The sequence below is a fragment of the Geotrypetes seraphini genome, chromosome 2 (genome assembly GCF_902459505.1).
Source record: "Geotrypetes seraphini chromosome 2, aGeoSer1.1, whole genome shotgun sequence".
Classification (NCBI taxonomy): Eukaryota; Metazoa; Chordata; class Amphibia; order Gymnophiona; family Dermophiidae; genus Geotrypetes; species Geotrypetes seraphini.
Window position 1 is genome coordinate 195,593,510 of NC_047085.1, and position 19,565 is coordinate 195,613,074.

Genomic DNA, 19,565 nt, shown 5'->3' on the forward strand with positions numbered 1-19,565 from the left:
GCATTTGGGGATTAATAATAGGAAGGAACCGTATATGCTGGGAGGAGAGAAGCTGATATGCACGGACGGGGAGAGGGACCTTGGGGTGATAGTGTCCGAAGATCTAAAGGCGAAAAAACAGTGTGACAAGGCAGTGGCTGCTGCCAGAAGGATTCTGGGCTGTATAAAGAGAGGCGTAGTCAGTAGAAGGAAGAAGGTGTTGATGCCCCTGTACAGGTCATTGGTGAGGCCCCACTTGGAGTATTGTGTTCAGTTTTGGAGACCGTATCTGGCGAAAGATGTAAGAAGACTTGAGGCGGTCCAGAGGAGGGCGACGAAAATGATAGGAGGCTTGCGCCAGAAGACGTATGAGGAGAGACTTGGAGCCCTGAATATGTATACCCTAGAGGAAAGGAGAGACAGGGGAGATATGATTCAGACGTTCAAATACTTAAAGGGTATTAACGTAGAACAAAATCTTTTCCAGAGAAAGGAAAATGGTAAAACCAGAGGACATAATTTGAGGTTGAGGGGTGGTAGATTCAGGGGCAATGTTAGGAAATTCTACTTTACGGAGAGGGTGGTGGATGCCTGGAATGCGCTCCCGAGAGAGGTGGTGGAGAGTAAAACTGTGACTGAGTTCAAAGAAGCGTGGGATGAACACAGAAGATTTAGAATCAGAAAATAATATTAAATATTGAACTAAGGCCAGTTACTGGGCAGACTTGTACGGTCTGTGTCTGTGTATGGCCGTTTGGTGGAGGATGGGAAGGGGAGGGCTTCAATGGCTGGGAGGGTGTAGATGGGCTGGAGTAAGTCTTAACAGAGATTTCGGCAGTTGGAACCCAAGCATAGTACTGGGTAAAGCTTTGGATTCTTGCCCAGAAATAGCTAAGAAGAAAAAAAAAAAAAAAAAAAAATTTAAATTGAATCAGGTTGGGCAGACTGGATGGACCATTCGGGTCTTTATCTGCCGTCATCTACTATGTTTCTATGTTACTATGTAATTTCAATTAGCAGCTGATTGTTAAGTTATGCTTGTAGCTGGCACTATTCTATAACTTGTGCACCCAATTTTGCATGCTCAGTGTAAAATTGTGCAAGGCCACGTGTGCACTCTTGACATTCAAAATGAAAATAAAATGACCCAAAGTCTTTCTGGCTGCCCATCTGTTGACAAGCAACAGATGTCTGAAGGGTTCAGACAATTATTTCTGAAGTAGTCTATTTACAGCGGTGAGTTTTGTGTACCTCCGGAGGTTAGTGAAATCTGGGAAGTACAAACTAATGTGTGAAGGACTGAAGCCCTGTGCACTCTTAGACCCAGTGAAGTTTGTTTCTGGGAAGTATGGACTTTTCCCTGTCTTGCACCTTCCCCAATGGCATTATTTTTGAGAGTAGTTTTATTTTTGTGTTAATTTTTTCCAGAAAGTCCAGGGCCTACAGAACTGCGTAATTAGAACAATTAATATTGATGCACTCACATTAATACCTGATTTGTACATGGTGTGTTAGTGCCTAAATGTGGATTTAGACTTTATTCTCTAAAGACATCTGGGCACCATGATGCCTCTATAGAATTCACACTCACACCCTGCATTTTAATGCCCAAATTTGGGAAATCTTTATAGAATTACCCCCAATGTGCACTGGGTGCTTGATTTGGTATTACTGTCTTAGTCCTCATGGTTCAGGAGACAGTTAAAAACCCTTGATAATTCCACCAATAATTTTATATACCAGGTCATAAAGGTTGCACACCCTTGCTCCAAAGTAGCGATAAAGGCCTGGATGCACTACAATCATTGCTAAAATCCGGTGGGTTGCTGTGGGGCCGACAAATTGTCTGATTTTAAAAGGGTGATCAATGTTCAACCAACCTTGCATGCAAATTAGTTTTGCAAAGGTTGGCCATAATCCCAAACCATTAGTTATTGGAAAAGTGACTCTCTCATATGCGCAGAGCCAGCAGGGCAAACCCCGAACAGCTGAGCTTCGAAGCAGCCTCCTGCCACTCAACTGTTCAGGACAGGAAGGAAGAAAAGTTGGTGTTTTTTTTTAATGGGCACAGATGTGCCTGTGTTACACATACACAACATCTGTGCCCATTAAAAAAAAAAGATCCTGCTGCACTCCCCCGAACTTAAAAAATAAATCTGCAGGAGGGATGCCCACTCCCTCCCACATAGGCCACCTGTAACCCCCCCTCACACCCTCCCCACCCTATGGGAGGGGCTTTAGGTATCTGGGCCAATCAGAGCCTTAGGCCCCTCCCAGTACATCCCAGAATACACTGGGAAGGGGAAGGTCCACCATTTTGAAGAGGCAGGTCTGCTGGCAGGAGGGAGTGGGCATCCCTCTTGCCAGACTTCTACAACAAGTTATGAGGGCAGGGGGGTTGGGCGGATCACTTGAGCTGGGGGGTTCTGACCTGACTCCCCCCCAGCCCACGGTGAGCCATTGTGTACATCAATTGGTTAAATTATGCCAAAACTTAACTGGTTTAGCAACGATTGTTAGATACACAGTGAGTTTAGTGTATCCAGGCCTTAGTGCATGCCTTAGTGATGTTAGGGCATCGATTGGAGTGTTCATTTTAATATTAATGACCTCATTTTAATACTAATGAGGTCATTTGCATGACAGAATTGGAGGCTGCATGAACGCATAGAAAAGCCCGCGGTGAGCCAGTGTGTACATAGGTTGGTTAAATTATGTTGACGCTAAACCAATCGGTTTAGCGACAATCATTAGATACATCCAGCCTGCTCCACAAGGTGTCCATAGTTGCATCTGCCACTCTGTGCAGGTTCCAGTTCATCGTGATTAAACACTTGTGTCATAAACCAAGGCAGTCCGCAATTTGCCTCACCAACCTCATTTGGACAGTTTTATGATGCACCGATGCAGCGTCCGGCTTATTTTGCAAACACTTTGCTTGCCAATTCATTATATGCTGACAAAATTAAAAACCTGCAGAAAATAACCTAGTGGCTCCATGACGGTTGTGGCTGTTTTATTACGTGTTTTATTTTCCACCAGCTCGCACATTCCCTCTCCTCTTTTGTTTATCAAGATGAATTGCTCATAAACCTTGGCTGTAGCGTAACCAGGCTATGCTGTGCATATAATTAAAACAACACTATTAGCTATTGCTTAGGCATCACAAATGTAATACGTAACGATTTACAGCTATGACATCTTGCTGATAAATATTGTTAGCTTTATATTTGTTTCTTTTAAAATCAGCATTGAAAAGGAGCTAATTATGTTTGAATGATCACTTCTCAATGCCCAGCTGTAGATCGAAGCGACATCCTCGCGTTACTGGTGTGGCTATTATAGCTCCATCACAGTGCCTTTGCGCCAAAATATCTCCAAAGAGCACAGCAAAATAATATGATGGGCTAATGTAATATCAAGCTAGCATTTCTCCAGGTCTTGAATTTGCTCTTTACTAACCATGCATCATTTAGCACGTATAATCTTTAAATTGAATTGTGTATGCATGGTACGTTAGCAGTGCAATCTCATAGGGCACCGTAATACAATTACCGGAACATGTTCTGTTCATGCCATAAACAAGACCAAGTCTAATTTCATTCTGCAGCAAGTTTATAAAAAACCTAATATGAAAGTATTCTTCTCATCTTCAGTGCACGTTTTTCTGCTTCTTTTACCGCTGTTTGCCCTATTATATCTGATCATAAAAATAGACGCTTGAAAATGTGCAGTGTTTTGATGCAGTTACATTGCAAAGTCCAGTGTTGCCTTTACGTAATCTCACCCAGCCAAGCACATCTTTCTTCCTGCAGTCCCGAACTACTGAGATCCCTCTCGGTTTTTCCAAAGTTAAGTGGAAGAGCTTATTTGTTGTAATGTCAATGTCAGCTGTCTGACCAATTCATAAGGCAAAATTGGCCCTGCTGTTGATGACATTACTCTAAGCCCCAAGGGTGCTATGAAGGGGAGAGAATCCAAGGCAGCTATTGTTCCACAGATATTCTGTCACATTATATAATGTGTCACTGAGAGGGTAATTTTTTAACAGGTCACGTGGTGTGGAGGGTAAGCAGCTGCCTGTTTTCAGTCTAATTTACAGAGACACATTGGCACCAATGAGTGTTTATTAAATACTAGGGGTGGACCAGCAGAAATTGCAGCTAGATTGAAGCTGTGGATATTTCCATAGGCTTAAGAACAGACATGCTAGCACATAAGCACATGAACATAAGAACATAAGCAGTGCCTCTGCTGGGTCAGACCAGAGGTCCGTCATGCCCAGCAGTCCGCTCCCGCGGCGGCCCATCAGGTCTAGGATCTGTAAAGTAATTCTCTATCTATACCCTTCTATCCCCTTTTCCTTCAGGAAATCATCTAATCTCTTCTTGAACCCCAATACCGTACTCTGTCCTATCACACCCTCTGGAAGCTCATTCCAGGTGTCCACCACCCTTTGGGTGAAGAAGAACTTCCTAGCATTGGTTCTGAATCTGTCCCCTCTTAATTTTTCCAAATGCCCTCTCGTTCTTGTAGTTTTTGAAAGTTTGAAGAATCTGTCCCTCTCCACTTTCTCTATGCCCTTCATGATCTTGTAAGTCTTTATCATGTCCCCTCTAAGCCTCCACTTTTACAGGGAAAAGAACCCCAGTTTCTCTAATCTTCAGCATATGAAAGGTTTTCCATACCTTTTATCAATTGTGTCGCTCTTTTCTGAATCCTCTCGAGTATTGCCATATCCTTCTTAAGGTGTGACGACCAATATTGGACGCAGTACTCCAGATGCGGGCGCACCATCGCCCAATACATCGGCAGGATAACTTCTTTCGTTCTGGTTGTAATACCTTTCTTGATAATACCTAGCATTCTATTCGCTTTCTTAGAGGCCGCTGTGCACTGTGCCGATTGCTTCATTGTCTTGTCCACTATTACCCCCAAGTCCTTTTCTAGGGTACTTTCACCCATTACCAGCCTTCCCATCGTATAGCTGCACTTCGGGTTTCTGTTTCCTACATGCAAGACTTTACATTTCTCGACATTAAACTTCATCTGCCATCTCTTTGCCCACTCTTCTAGTTTGTTCAGGTCCCTTTGTAAATCCTCACAGTTCTCTTTAGTCCCAACTCCACCAAATAGTTTGGTGTCATCTGCGAATTTTATTACTTCGCACTTCGTCCCTGTTTCTAGATCATTTATAAATACATTGAACAGCAGCGGTCCGGGAAACCGACCCCTGCGGAACACCACTCGTGACCCTCCTCCAGTCAGAGTAGTGAGTAGATGCATATTTAAAAGAATGTGCGTACTTTGTGACTCATTTCTTCACCCAAACTGCGGCTTAGAACATGCTTACATGCTTGGTTTTGTAGCCTCATTATTTTTATGTGTATTTTTCAATCTTATATCATGTTTCTCCAATGGCACTAAAGGAGTTTTTTGAAATCTATCAATCCAGAATATGTGTGAGATCTGAAAATAGTACGAAGTTGAGTTTGGAGGGTAAGATGTTAAGATTGGGGCAACAATGCTGTCTGTAGCAGGTGCCAAGCTCTGGAATGCGCTGCCTGGTATTCTGCGCTTTTGCGATGGGAGACTGAACTGTAAGAAAATGTTGAAAACAGTAAGGCCTTCATGTGCTAATGCTATTTGCTGTTAATGCTTTCCCGTCCTGTAAATGTTTATATTGGATTTTGTCTTTCCATCTTGTTTCTAAAAGAAGGTTTCAATAATGATATCGTTAGTTAATGTTTTATTGTGTTTGTCTTGTTTAAACATGTTTAGCATTTTTAATACGTATGCATGTAATTTTGTAAACCGCATAGTTTTTATGCGGTATATAAATTTTTAAATAAATAACCCTGGGTTAATTTTATAAAAGCATTTTTACATGCATAAAACAGGGTTTTACATACCCTAAAACGTATAGAATCATCCCCAAAGAAGGTCATTTTCAAAGTCATTTCCACAGGTAAAGCACTACTTTTCTTGTCACCCTATATGCATGTAAGATAAGAAAATTGGGTCATTAGGGCATAGACAGGGGGTGGGTAAGCAGAGTGGGCAGACTTGATGGGCTGTAGCCCTTTTCTGCCGTCATCTTCATCTTCTATGTTTCTTCTTCTATGTAAAACTACATGTAGCATCATTTAACATGCCCTTTTCCCACTCCAGGGCGGGAATTCCAGAGGGCAGGTTTGGAACTACATTAAAGGGGCAAAATTATCAATGTGGGCTACCTTTATGAAGTGTAATTTTACTTTTAACCCCAGTTATTAGTAATTAGCCTTCATTGCCTAAAATAACACGTCTTAACGGTAGCCCATGTTGGTAACATCCCCATTAGTGTGACGAGTTCCAGTCTCTGGTAACCAGAGCTGAATTTTGTGATGTCATAATGCCTTATTCCACCAATGCCGAAGAGTCAACCTCATCAGTGATGTCACAATGGCTTGATTGTCCTATAATTGGCTCAGTTTTACTACACAGAGCAGTGATTTGGGGTTCTAGAGATTTTTTTTCCTTTAATTAAGGGGGAAAGCTATACACTGGGGTACCATTAAGATGGGTTAGTTTACTGTTAACCTGTTATTAATAACTAGGTCTCATTGCATAAAATGAGAGTTATGCTATGTAAAATAGCATGAGTTAGTGGAAAAATATCATGTTTTAAATGGTAGCCCGAATTGATAACTGAACCCTTTATACTTTAGATCGGTGTTCTTCAACTGCTGGTCCCTGGACTGGTGCCGGTCCCCAGAAATTTTCTGCCGGTCCTCAGGGCTGGCACCTCCATCAGGCCCAAGACAGTGTGATCAACGCGGTGTCTTCAGGCCTGCTCCCTGAGTGCTGCAGTGCACAAAGCTGTGGGAAAAGGCTCCTACGCGCATACTGCACCTGAAACAGAAGCCTTCTCTCTGATGTCACAACGTCAGAGGGAAGGTTTCCAGATGAGGGAGCCAGCCCGAAGATGCTGCATTGATCGTACCGTGGACTGGCCTGAAGATAACACCGATGGGGAGGGGAGGGGGGGGCAGGCCAGAAGGCAAGGCACAGCAGGGAAGGAGAGAGACAACAACGGTAGGAGGAATGCTTTTATTTTTTTATTTAATGATTGATTTACATCTGCTCTGTTCAAGAAGAAATGCATTTGTTTATTTTCTTCTGGGGTTGTACTGCTTGCAGAGTCTTGCATCTTAGGGTTTGTTTGTAAATATTAGTACTTTTAGTTTTTGGTCCTGCATTTGCATGGGGTTATCTGTTTTCTGGTAGGAATGAATGTTGAAAAGCATACAATGTGCTTTGTGTATTTTAATTTTGTGGTTAACCATTATGTGTTGTTAATACGATTATGTGTGTATATATGAAAAATGAATGGAAAAAATGGTGTCACAATTAGTACTATTATGGGGGCGGGGTCTGGGGCGGAGATTGTGCAGAGATGGGCACGACTTAGCCCAGTGTTCAACAACTGTTAGTCCATGGACTGGTGCCGGTCCACAAAATAATTATTTTATTTCCGCCAGTCCATAGGTGTCAAAAGGTTGAAGAACACTGCTTTAGATTATTCAGAGTACGCATATGTATCTATGTAAATTATAAGGTATATATGAGTGCGGGTACTTTTCCTAGGATAATTTTCCAAGTGAAAAGAGAAACATGACAGCCCATCCAGTTTGCCCATCCGCAGCATCCACTATCTCAGTGTCTCTCAAACCATGTGCCATGGCACAGTGGTGTGCCCCAAAGAGATTCTGAGTGTGCCACAAGAGATTCCAGAATTTTACTTTATTTTTAAAAATTCCTTTCATAAATATACACTAGAAAAGATGACATGTACGTCGTGTATGCAAGAGTTTGTCAATGTTGTGAGAGTCTGCATGCATAAGGATACAATCGCCATAAGGATACAAGCATCATCTTTGACGTGATTGGTCCTTGAAAACTAATGACAAGTAATTTTATTTTTATTTTTTATGCCGTAGTTATCCTAACTTGAGCAACAACGCAATCAAGGCTTTGTTACCGTTTGGGTCTTCTTATCTTTGCGAACTTGGATTTTCAGCTCTGAAAGAAATTAAAGTGAAAAAAAAGAGAACGACTGCAGATGATGGATGATGAAATGCGTGTTTCCTTGTCGACTATCGAGCCACATTGTGAGTTAACCTTCACTGAAAAACAAACACATCCATCGCATTTATTTAAAAATTTATATACCGCATAATTAGCAATGATTAGCATGATTAGCAATTCTATCTACTTAAGTTTTACCATTGTTACAATTACCCATACATAGTTTAAAGAACTTTTAATAAATGGCTCTTAAATTCTGTTGATTTCACAATTATAGAATTTTAGTTATAATGTGCCATGTAAAACATTTGCTCTGTTTAGTGTGCACTAATCTCCTCAGTGGCGTAATAAGGGGAGGCGGGGGGAGGTCCACCCCATTGCCAAGTTGGTGGAGGCGTCGACACCCCTCCTCCCTTCCAGCCCCGCCTCATCTCACTCCTCCCCTTGCCATGTGCGCGCCCCCATCCCTTCACCCATCCCTCTAATCGTTCACCACCGCTGTGAGCAACAGCTTCAATGTTCTCCTAACGACCGCAGCGTCTTTCCCACTGACGTCACTTCTGCGTGCTGCGCTTAGGAACTGACATCAGAGGGAGAGCCGACAGGGTCACGAGGAGCATGTTGACGTTCTTGTTGCTTGCGGTGGTGAATAACTAGAGGCATGGGGGAAGGGAATTGGGGCACGTGCGGCAGGGGGGATTGTAGAAGTAGCGGGGAGCAGAGATGAGGGTGGGGGAGGGGCATCATAGCCCCAGGCGCCTCTCACCCCCGCTACGCCACTGTATCACCTAGCTTCATTTTGAAAAGCCTGAGGAGTGAAAAGTACTTGTGTGCTTTACAACAACCTAAGCAGTGTAAAATTGTCTCTCCTTTGCTCAGAAAATGAGCGAGAGCAAACTTGCTTAAGTGTCAGTAACAGCTGTGCTACACTAAGCAGATTCCTAGACTGTCTTTTCTGCACACAGCTGAATGTTAGGGCTCAAGCTCAGTTAGAATTAATGAATTCATCTCATGGATTATTGGCATTTTTGCTCTGTTGTGCTGGCTCTGCCTTAGAAGGTTGCACAAGCCTCATTCCGATGACGCCAGCGGTTATATCAGGATATAGAGAGTTCCAGTGCCAGAATTTCAGCACTTGGTTTTTCTTGGGAGGCTGCCGGTGAACCAGCACAGTGCAGGTCATTCAATAGCCAGGGAGAACTCGGCACCATAAAGCGTCATGTGTTGGCACTCAGCATGAAAAGTACAGAATGACTCTTGTGTCATCGGCAATTGTGGTCTCCAGAAAATTGGCTGTCCTCTTATTTATTAGCCCGTACCAAATGTTTCCTGCATGCTATGCTGATGCAAAAACAAACCCGAAAGAATAGGGAGCTAAACAGAACTGTAACAAAACGAGTCTCCCTAGCCCCGAGATGAAAAACTGTGTGCAGGGGAAGAGACTGCCTGCGCAAGCGGTAAGAGTATAAAAATACTCAATTAAAGTAAATAATTAGTTTATAATTTATAAGGAGAGCCCTCAGTCGCACAACCAACCTCCGACCTCAGGAGGAAACGGCTGCCACTGGTTTGCACCTAGAAGGTGTCAACTGTGAAACATCCTAGGGCTCTCCTGTGAATTTTAGTGCTAAATAACTCAAACGTGCTGTTTGTGCAAACAAATCAAAAAGTGCACTGCGAGCAGTCTCTTCCCTTGAACCAGGGGGGCAAAAAAACCAAGTGTCCAAATTCAGTCTATTGAAGCCACAGGAAGATACTTAGCTTCTCTGGTGAGCAGTCAGATAGTCGCCAAACGTCCAACGGGACTCCGTTTCGGGGGAGCACTCCCCCTTCCTCAGGAACGACTGACGCTTAAGCAGGAGCCTAAAAATCAAAGGCAAGAGCAGATTGGCAATAGTAGAAAATGGCACTTGAACCAGAACAGACGCCTCTGATTTAAACCTGCAGACCAGGGGGAGTGTTCGTATCAGATCACATGACCCAACCAGGTGCAGATTGTAAGAGGGTAATGAACAAACTGTTGATAATATATTGTTGATCACGGAGAATATGTCATAAAAATAAAAGGAGAAAAAAAAGAAGAAAAAAGAAAAGACTGTCAATCAAAACATATGATGCCATTCGATGAAGTCGTTATGTCCTTTGGGAATCAATGATTGAAGTTCGTAAATCCAGTATTGTTCCCTCCTTTGCAAATGGGTGAGTTTATCACCTTGGTAATCTGTATAGACCTGTTCGATAATCACCCACCTCAGGTCATGGAACGTGTGTTCGAATTGTGTGCAATGAGGTACCATAGGGGAAGTCATGGATCTGGTGTTAATCCGACTACGATGTTCTATCAAGCGAGTTCTGATAGCCCTTTGGGTACGTCCCACGTATATCATCTCACATGGGCATATGATAATATATATAACCCACTTGGAAGTACATGTGGTGTTTGATCTATGGACGTACTGTTTGTGGGTTATTGGGTGCTCCCACATGGTGCCTGTAATAGTAATAGAGCATATATCACAATTGTTCCCACATTTATCATGTTGACCCCCCGAACGGCCATGAGTGCCCATGTGAGATGATATACGTGGGACGTACCCAAAGGGCTATCAGAACTCGCTTGATAGAACATCGTAGTCGGATTAACACCAGATCCATGACTTCCCCTATGGTACCTCATTGCACACAATTCGAACACACGTTCCATGACCTGAGGTGGGTGATTATCGAACAGGTCTATACAGATTACCAAGGTGATAAACTCACCCATTTGCAAAGGAGGGAACAATACTGGATTTACGAACTTCAATCATTGATTCCCAAAGGACATAACGACTTCATCGAATGGCATCATATGTTTTGATTGACAGTCTTTTCTTTTTTCTTCTTTTTTTTCTCCTTTTATTTTTATGACATATTCTCCGTGATCAACAATATATTATCAACAGTTTGTTCATTACCCTCTTACAATCTGCACCTGGTTGGGTCATGTGATCTGATACGAACACTCCCCCTGGTCTGCAGGTTTAAATCAGAGGCGTCTGTTCTGGTTCAAGTGCCATTTTCTACTATTGCCAATCTGCTCTTGCCTTTGATTTTTAGGCTCCTGCTTAAGCGTCAGTCGTTCCTGAGGAAGGGGGAGTGCTCCCCCGAAACGGAGTCCCGTTGGACGTTTGGCGACTATCTGACTGCTCACCAGAGAAGCTAAGTATCTTCCTGTGGCTTCAATAGACTGAATTTGGACACTTGGTTTTTTTGTCCCCCTGGTTCAAGGGAAGAGACTGCTCGCAGTGCACTTTTTGATTTGTTTGCACAAACAGCACGTTTGAGTTATTTAGCACTAAAATTCACAGGAGAGCCCTAGGATGTTTCACAGTTGACACCTTCTAGGTGCAAACCAGTGGCAGCTGTTTCCTCCTGAGGTCGGAGGTTGGTTGTGCGACTGAGGGCTCTCCTTATAAATTATAAACTAATTATTTACTTTAATTGAGTATTTTTATACTCTTACCGCTTGCGCAGGCAGTCTCTTCCCCTGCACACAGTTTTTCATCTCGGGGCTAGGGAGACTCGTTTTGCTATGCTGATGCAGCATGCAATGCAAAAGAAGTAGCCCTTTGTATGTTTCATCTAGCAGATTGAATTGCCTTCAACTGATATTGTTCTATGCAGTGTTAGTTTGGTCTTTTTTTTTTTTTTTTTTTGCTTTCTTGAGTCATAAAATATGCAAGTGTGGAGTATGGAAGAGTATTTTGCTAGTATAGTATATGCAGTCCGAATATATTTTTAATTTTTCATAGTATGGAGATTACAGCAGGACAATATTTGATTCACTGAGCATTAAATGCATTGAAGGCATTCCTTACTACTAGAGGATCAGTCGACTTTTAGGGGTCATTAGATGACCATGGAATAAAGGGAGTACTAAAGAAGGACAAAGCCATCGTTGACAAATTGAACACATTTTTTGCGTCTGTATTTACCGAAGAGGATATATCCCATGTACTGGAAACTGACAGGCTATACGCAGGAAACGAAGATGGGAAACTGACAGGGTCGATAGTCAGTCTGGAAGAGGTATGCAGGAAGTTTGATAGCTTAAAAATGATAAATCCGCAGGACCGGATGACATCCATCTGAGGGTAATCAAGGAACTGAAAGGGGTTATAGCTGAACTGCTTCAACTAATAGCCAATCTGTCGATCAAACCAGGAAGGATTCCAGAAGACTGGAAAGTGGGGAATATTACGCCGATCTTCAAGAAAGGTTCCAGAGGAGATCCGGGAAACTACAGACTGACTTCAGTACCGGGAAAGATAGTAGAGGCACTGATAAAGGACTGCATCATTGATCACCTTGACGGACATAATCTGATGAGGACCAGCCAGCACGGATTCAGCAAAGGAAGATTTTGCTTGACAAACTTACTGCACTTCTTTGAGGGAGCAAACAGGCAGATAGACAAGGGTGACCCGGTCGACATTGTATATCTGGATTTTCAGAAGGTGTTTGGCAAGGTCCCGCATGAGCGACTACTTAAAAAAATTGCGAGCCATGGAATCGAGGGTGATATATTCACATGGATTAAAAACTGGTTGGCGGATAGGAAACAGAGAGTGGGGGGTAAATGGACAATACTCGGACTGGAAAAGCGTCACAAGTAGAGTGCTGCAGGTTTCGGTGCTTGGGCCCGTGCTCTTCAACATATTTATAAACGACCTGGAAATTGGTACGACGAGCGAGGCGATTAGATTTGCGGACAATACAAAGTTATTCAGAGTAGTGAGGACATAAACACACTTGAGGAATGGACCGCGAAATGGCGAATGAGGTTCAATTTGGATAAGTGCAAGGTGATGCATGTCGGTAACAAAAATCTTATATATGAATACAGGATGTCCAGTGCAGTACTCAGAGAGACCCCACAAGAAAGAGACTTGGGATACTTGTAAACAAGTCAATGAAGCCATCCACGCATTGTGCAGCGGCGGCGAAAAAGGTGAACAGAATGCTAGGAATGATTAAGAAGGGGATCACAAACAGATCGGAGAAGGTTATCATGCCGCTGTACCGGGTCATAGTGCACCCTCACCTGGAATACTGTGTCCAACACTGGTCGCCGTACATGAAAAAGGACGTTGTACTCCTCGAAAGGGTCCAGAGAAGAGCGACTAAAATGATAAAGGGGCTGGAGAAGTTGCCGCACAGTGAGAGGCTAGAGAAATTGGGTCTGTTCTCCCTTGAAAAGAGGAGACTGAGATGGGACATGATCGACACATTTAAGATAATGAAGGGAATAGACTTAGTTCAGAAAGAGAGATTGTTCACCCTCTCCAAGGTGGAGAGAACGAGAGGGCACTCTCTAAAGTTAAAAGGGGATAGATTCTGTACAAACGTAAGGAAGTTCTTCTTCACCCAGAGAGTGGTAGAAATCTGGAACGCTCTTCCGGAGGCTGTTATAGGGGAAAACACCCTCCAGGGATTCAAGAAAAGGTTGGATAAGTTCCTGCTGGACCAGAACATATGCAGGTAAGGCTAGACTCAATTAGGGCACTGGTCTTTGACCTAACGTCCGCCGCATGAGCGGACTGCTGGGTATGATGGACCACTGGTCTGACCCAGGAGCGGCAATTCTTATGTTCTTATTTTCTTATCCCTGAAATGTATGGTTCTCACTACAGTATATTTCACCAGTTAAATGGCTTGAGATTTTTCAAAGTGTCATGTTTATATTTTTGCATAGAAAACACACAGATTCTGTGATTACCATATGACACAATATACGAGGGAAAATCAAAATGTAAAAGCACAATATATTTAATGGCTTTAATAGAAGTAACTGTGAGTAATTGAACATAGTCCCCATGCAAGATGACACATTTGTTGTATTGTTCAACTAGCTTTTGCATTCCTGCAGAGAAGTTTTTCGGCTTCTGCCAAAGCCAGATGAGCACTGCTTCCTTTACTTCATCATGCTTTTCCTTTTGCTCTCCAAGTCACAGTGATGCACCTATGTCTCGTCACCAGTGACAATTTTCTCCAGAATACTTGGATCTTCTCTATACCCTCACAGGAACTGGGTCGTAACCTCCACAAGCTGTTGCTTGTGCAGATCAGTAAGCTGCTTGGGAACCCATCGTGTGCAGACTTTCCTATATCCCAAGTCATCATGCATTATGGCAAAGGCAGATCCATAGTTGATATCCAAATTTGTAGCCAATTGAGAAACTGTTATCTGTCAGTCTTCTGCATTCAAGGCATCCGCCCTGTCAGTGTACTCTTGTGTATGCAATTTTGATGGGTGACCTTCGTCTGTTATACCTGTTCTTCCTGCTTTAAACCTTTCTACCCACTCATAAACCTTTGTTAATTCATGGTGCTGTGTCCATATTGAGTCAATATCCAATGGTGAATTTCCACAGGTTTCACTCCCTCGGCCCAAAGAAAGGGCACTATTGAACATTGTTCTTTGATGGTGCAATCTTGTGGCTTCTGATCTTGTGTTTCGTTGATGGTTTCTGACCTTGTGGCTACCACTCGACTAATGGCTGAGCGCTGCACCGTGTGGATGAACTATCTAACAGGCAGTGTATGAGTACATATGTTGCATTTCTCTAGCTCTGTTCTGGTTATCACATAATTTATTGCCTTTAATTTTTGATTTGCCCTCGTACATACATACAGTAGAGATTTTGAACCCAGTACTGATATGATGATAGACAATACATTGACAAGCATGATACACTGGGCCCACAGACTAAAGGAGGCAAAGATATGACTACTATTTAGGTGGTTCGATTTGCCCACTAAACTTAACTGATCAGCACTGAATGTTGCCTGTTATCACATGATATAGCTGTTAAACTTTTAGCCACTAACCATGAATATTCAGCAAAGATAACTGGCTATCTCAAGCTGAATATTCGCAGTTAGCTTGTTAAATGCTATTTAACAGATCAGCAGCTATTTCTGGCCGGTTAAATATAGCTTTGAATATCAGGGGGACAAAGTTCATTTTCTTCATAAACACAGAATGGGAGAAAAGTTTTAATAAATCAAACTCTTTCCATCTGAATTATAGGCTATGTGAGGGTAGATTAGGGGTATGCATGCTTGTATGTGAATGTATAGTTTGTGTTTGTGTGTGATTGGATTGGGGCTTGGGGCTTGGGGTTTATGGGACAGAAAAAAATGGAGTGTGTGTTGGAAATCAATGAGTTCAAATCTCTTCGAGAGTACAGAGAAAGTGCCTTTTGGTGCCATATTTTGCCAGCTGCTTCAGCAGTTTCTCTCTTGCCCAGATATTGATCAGCAGGAGGGAGGTCCATTCCCTCCTGCTTGAGGGACCCCCAACACCTCCCGATATCCCCATACATTTTGTGGAAAATCCAGCAGGAGGGATGCCAACTCCCTCCTGCAGGCTCACCTCTTCAAAAAGGTGTGCCTTCCCCTTTCTGGTGCATCCTGGGATGCACCAGGAGAGGCCTAAGGCTCTAATTGGCTCAGGCATCTAAGGCCCCTCCCCTGGGCCTACCATTAGCTGTCTCTAGTGATTTAAATAGGGTCAGGACAGAAGCAGTCCTCATTTGCTCCTTCCCTTTCCATCACTGTCTCTAAAATAGCACTGGTAACCCCTAGAGGTAGTTTCATGATATTACCTCTAGGGTTTAGGTAGCTCACAAACAGTGATTCTCATTTAATACGATTATTAGGAACCTGCAGTTTTGAGATGCTGCAGGTTGGTGATTTCCATGGTAAATTAAGGTGCAATAAAAGCCTGTCTTTTACTGTACGTTGATAACTACCTCCTCTAGTTTTAAACTGAGGCAATAGAATTTAAGATTCTGTAACCAATCTAACGCCACCTTTTAATGTTCTAGAGCTGTCTGCCATTTGCTCTCTCCATCTTTTCTTAGCGCAATTGAGATTGTTATATAGTCCAAGCTGATTTGCCCATCTATGATTACTATGGCCACTTTTTACTTACCTTAAATAACTGAAAGCTGAACTGATTGTGTTTGCTTTTGAAAAGGAACACAGATAAAACATTGAATCTGGAACAGTATCCATAAACTTGAGACTGGAAGATTGTGGTTGAACAAAAAGGCAAAGTTTTGCACAGAGATCTACAGGAGGATTTAAACAGTGAATGAATGAACTTTGGGGTGATTGAAAGGAATGGGAGGGTTTCATTTTCAAATATAAGGTGATTGATATTGTGTATGGTATTGTGAATTAATTTATTATTATATAAGCATATACCAAAATAATAAATGTTTGAAAATTAAATCAATAGAGTTTTAATAATAGCGGGTATTGAGTGGATATACCTTAAATAACTGATAAGCCAGCAGGGGTCTCCCTGAAGATTTATAGAAGGATGAGAGAGTCTGGGTGCCAAACTGCAGGCATCTTCCTTTTTAAGGTTTGCAGTCATGAGACCAATCATGGAAAATCTGAGCATATGAACAACAAATTGTGCAGTCAGACATTAGCTTTCATTGTAATAGCATTACCATTAAATATTAATTTACAAGATGATGCTCAAGAGAATGTTGGCAGCCCATTAAAACAAATGGAGTTTTCCAATCTGCTCCAATGGGAACAGATTTCCTAATGCAACATGCTTATTGAAATCATTTCATGACATACTGAACCTGTTAGGCATACTAGCCCTAAGATGAACAGCCCATGACTGAGCAGAGTCACACAATGAGTGTTGAATAGGGGAACCAAACTGAGAGCTCAAACATTTTAACCTTTTGATCTAACACAGTGTCTCTCAAATGTTTTTTAATAGCTCTGGTACACTAAACGGAGCAAATGTTTTTCATGGCACATTATAATTGAAATTATAAAATTGCAAAACCAACAAAAAATTAAATTTGAGAGTTATTTATTTAAAGTTCTTTATGCTATGTAAGGGTAATATTAATAACTAGTCTTTAAGCCCGTTACATTAACGGGTGCTAGAATATATGTATGTTTGTCTTTCTTTCTTTCTGTCTCACTCCCTGCCCTTGTGTCTTTCTTTTTTTCTTTCTGTCTCCCTCCCTCCTATTATTTCAGCTTTCTTTCTATTTGTCTCTCTTTCTGCCCCCTATGCAGCATTTATCTCCCCTTGTCCACTTTCCTGTACAGTAGCCATATCAGCATTCCCTCCTCCTCCATTTCCTTGTGCATCAGCATTTCCCCCCTCCCTGCTTCCCTGTGTAGCATTTTCCTCCCTCGGGTGCTAGAATATATGTGTGTGTCTGTCTTTATTTCTTTCTCTCTCTGTCTCCTTAGCCAGTTTTTCCTGTCCATTCTCCCTTCTTTTTACCTCCCCTGTGTCCACCACCACCCCTTCACTTCTCCCCTTATCCAGCAGCAGCCCTTCTCCCTTTGTTTTACTTCCCCCCTATCCATCAGTACCTCTTCCTGCTCCCCCTGTCCAACAATAGGCATCCCTTCCTTTTTTCCCCCCCTGTCCATCATCACCTCTTCCTGCTCCCTCTGTCCAGTAGTAGGCCTCCCTTCATTCCCCCCCCCCCCGTCCATCATCACCTCTTCCTGCTCCCCCTGTCCAGCATTAGGCCTCCCTTCATTTTTCCCCCTGTCCACCACCACCCATTCAAGCTCCCCTTATCCAGCAGCAGCCCTTCTCCCTTTGTTTTACCTCCCCCCTGTCCATCAGCACCTCTTCCTGCTCCCCCTGTCCAGCAGTAGGCCTCCCTTCATTTCCCCCCCTGTCCATCAGCACCTCTTCCTGCTCCCCCTGTCCAGCAGTAGGCCTCCCTTCATTTCCCCCCCTGTCCATCAGCACCTCTTCCTGCTCCCCCTGTCCAACAATAGGGCTCCCTTCCTTTTTCCCCCATCCATCATCACCTCTTCCTGCTCCCCCTATCTACGGGAGTTAGTAGAGGGACGGTCTCTGCCGTTCTCCCAAGAGTTTTTTATTTACTCGGATAGAGTCCTTGCCGCCCTCCCTTCCCTTCCCGCGTACCCGATTACGAACTCAGCGATTCAAGCAGCCTGTGCAGCAGTCTTCACACGCTGCTTCGGGTTCTTCTACTGCCCTGATTTACTCTGGCACGTCCCTGATGACATCATCAGAGACGCGGCAGAGCAAATCAGGGCAGTAGAAGGGCCTGAAGCAGCGTGGGAAGACGCCTGCACACGCTGCTTAAATCGCCGGGTAGGTAGTAGGGTCAGCGGCAAGGGAAGGGGGGTGAGCGGCAAAGAACTCCTCTGGTCTGTTGGGGAGGGTGGCTCGGCTCCATTTCTTGATTCGTTCTGGAGTGGGGGGGGCAAATGCGCTGTGTTGGGGGGAAGGGTAGGCAGACGCGGGGACCGGGTTGCGCGTTTTCACGCTCAGTAGATTTCGCAGCTTCTGTGGTGCCTGAATTGCAGGAGAGGGAGCGGGTTGTGCGTGGCGGGGGAGGCCCCAACTGCCCCAGCTGCAGCTTCTTCATCGTTGAAAGTCGCCGTCGCAGCTCCTCTCTCGATCCTGGTGCAGTTCGAGAGAGGAGCCGGTACCACATGCACAGTAAAAGCCGGGGGTGAGGAAGGCCGGCGCAGCTGTGTAATTTTTTTTTTAAATTTGAAAACCGCTGCCGCAGCCGGGGCCGCACATGCGCACTCGTGTTTCCGCGACAGATCAGGGAACACAACTTTTGAGTGAGCATGCGCGGCCTAGCATTTTATTATATTAGATGATGAAACTAAAGTAGAGAAAATAGAATTGCTAATCAGTGCGATGGATGTGCTTGTTTTTGAGTGCAAATTAACTCAAAATGTGGCTCGATAGTCGACAAGCAAACATGCATTTCATCATCCTCCATCTGCAGTCGTTCTCTTTTTTTCGATTTAATTTCTGTCAGAGCTGAAAATTCAAGTTCGCAAAGATAAGAAGAAGCAAACAGTAACACAGCCTCGATTGCTTTGATGCTCAAGTTAGGATAACTACTGCATAAAAGTAAAGCTAAAATTAAAATTACTTGCTGTTCGTTTTCAAGGACCAATCACATCAAAGACTGATGCTTGTCTGGGCGGTTGTGTCCTTACGCACACAGATGCCCATAACATTGGCAGACTCTTACGTACACGATGTACATACCATCATTAGTGCATACTTACGAAGGGAATTTTTTTAAATAAAGTAAAATTCTGGAATCTCTCGTGGCACACTTGGAATCTCTTTGGGGCACACTACAGTGTCGTGGCACACATTTTGAGAGACACTGATCTAACAAAACAGGGAAGAATAATTTTGTGACAGGATGCCTGGGAGTTAGAGAAGTTCATCGAGGAGGCATACAGGGAGACCGTGGAAAATCACCAGCAACAGTGCACTGCCGAGATACACCTGCAGGGAGTGCGGACAATCTGGAGGATAACCACAAGGGAGAAATGGGTGACACCGCAGCGCGATCTGGAAACAGCGGAAGGAACCCACAAGAAGATGAGCCCGGTGCAAGCCAACACCAGGATGAGGGAAGATGCTTGAGTACCTGAATAAATTCATGTAAACCATTCTGAAC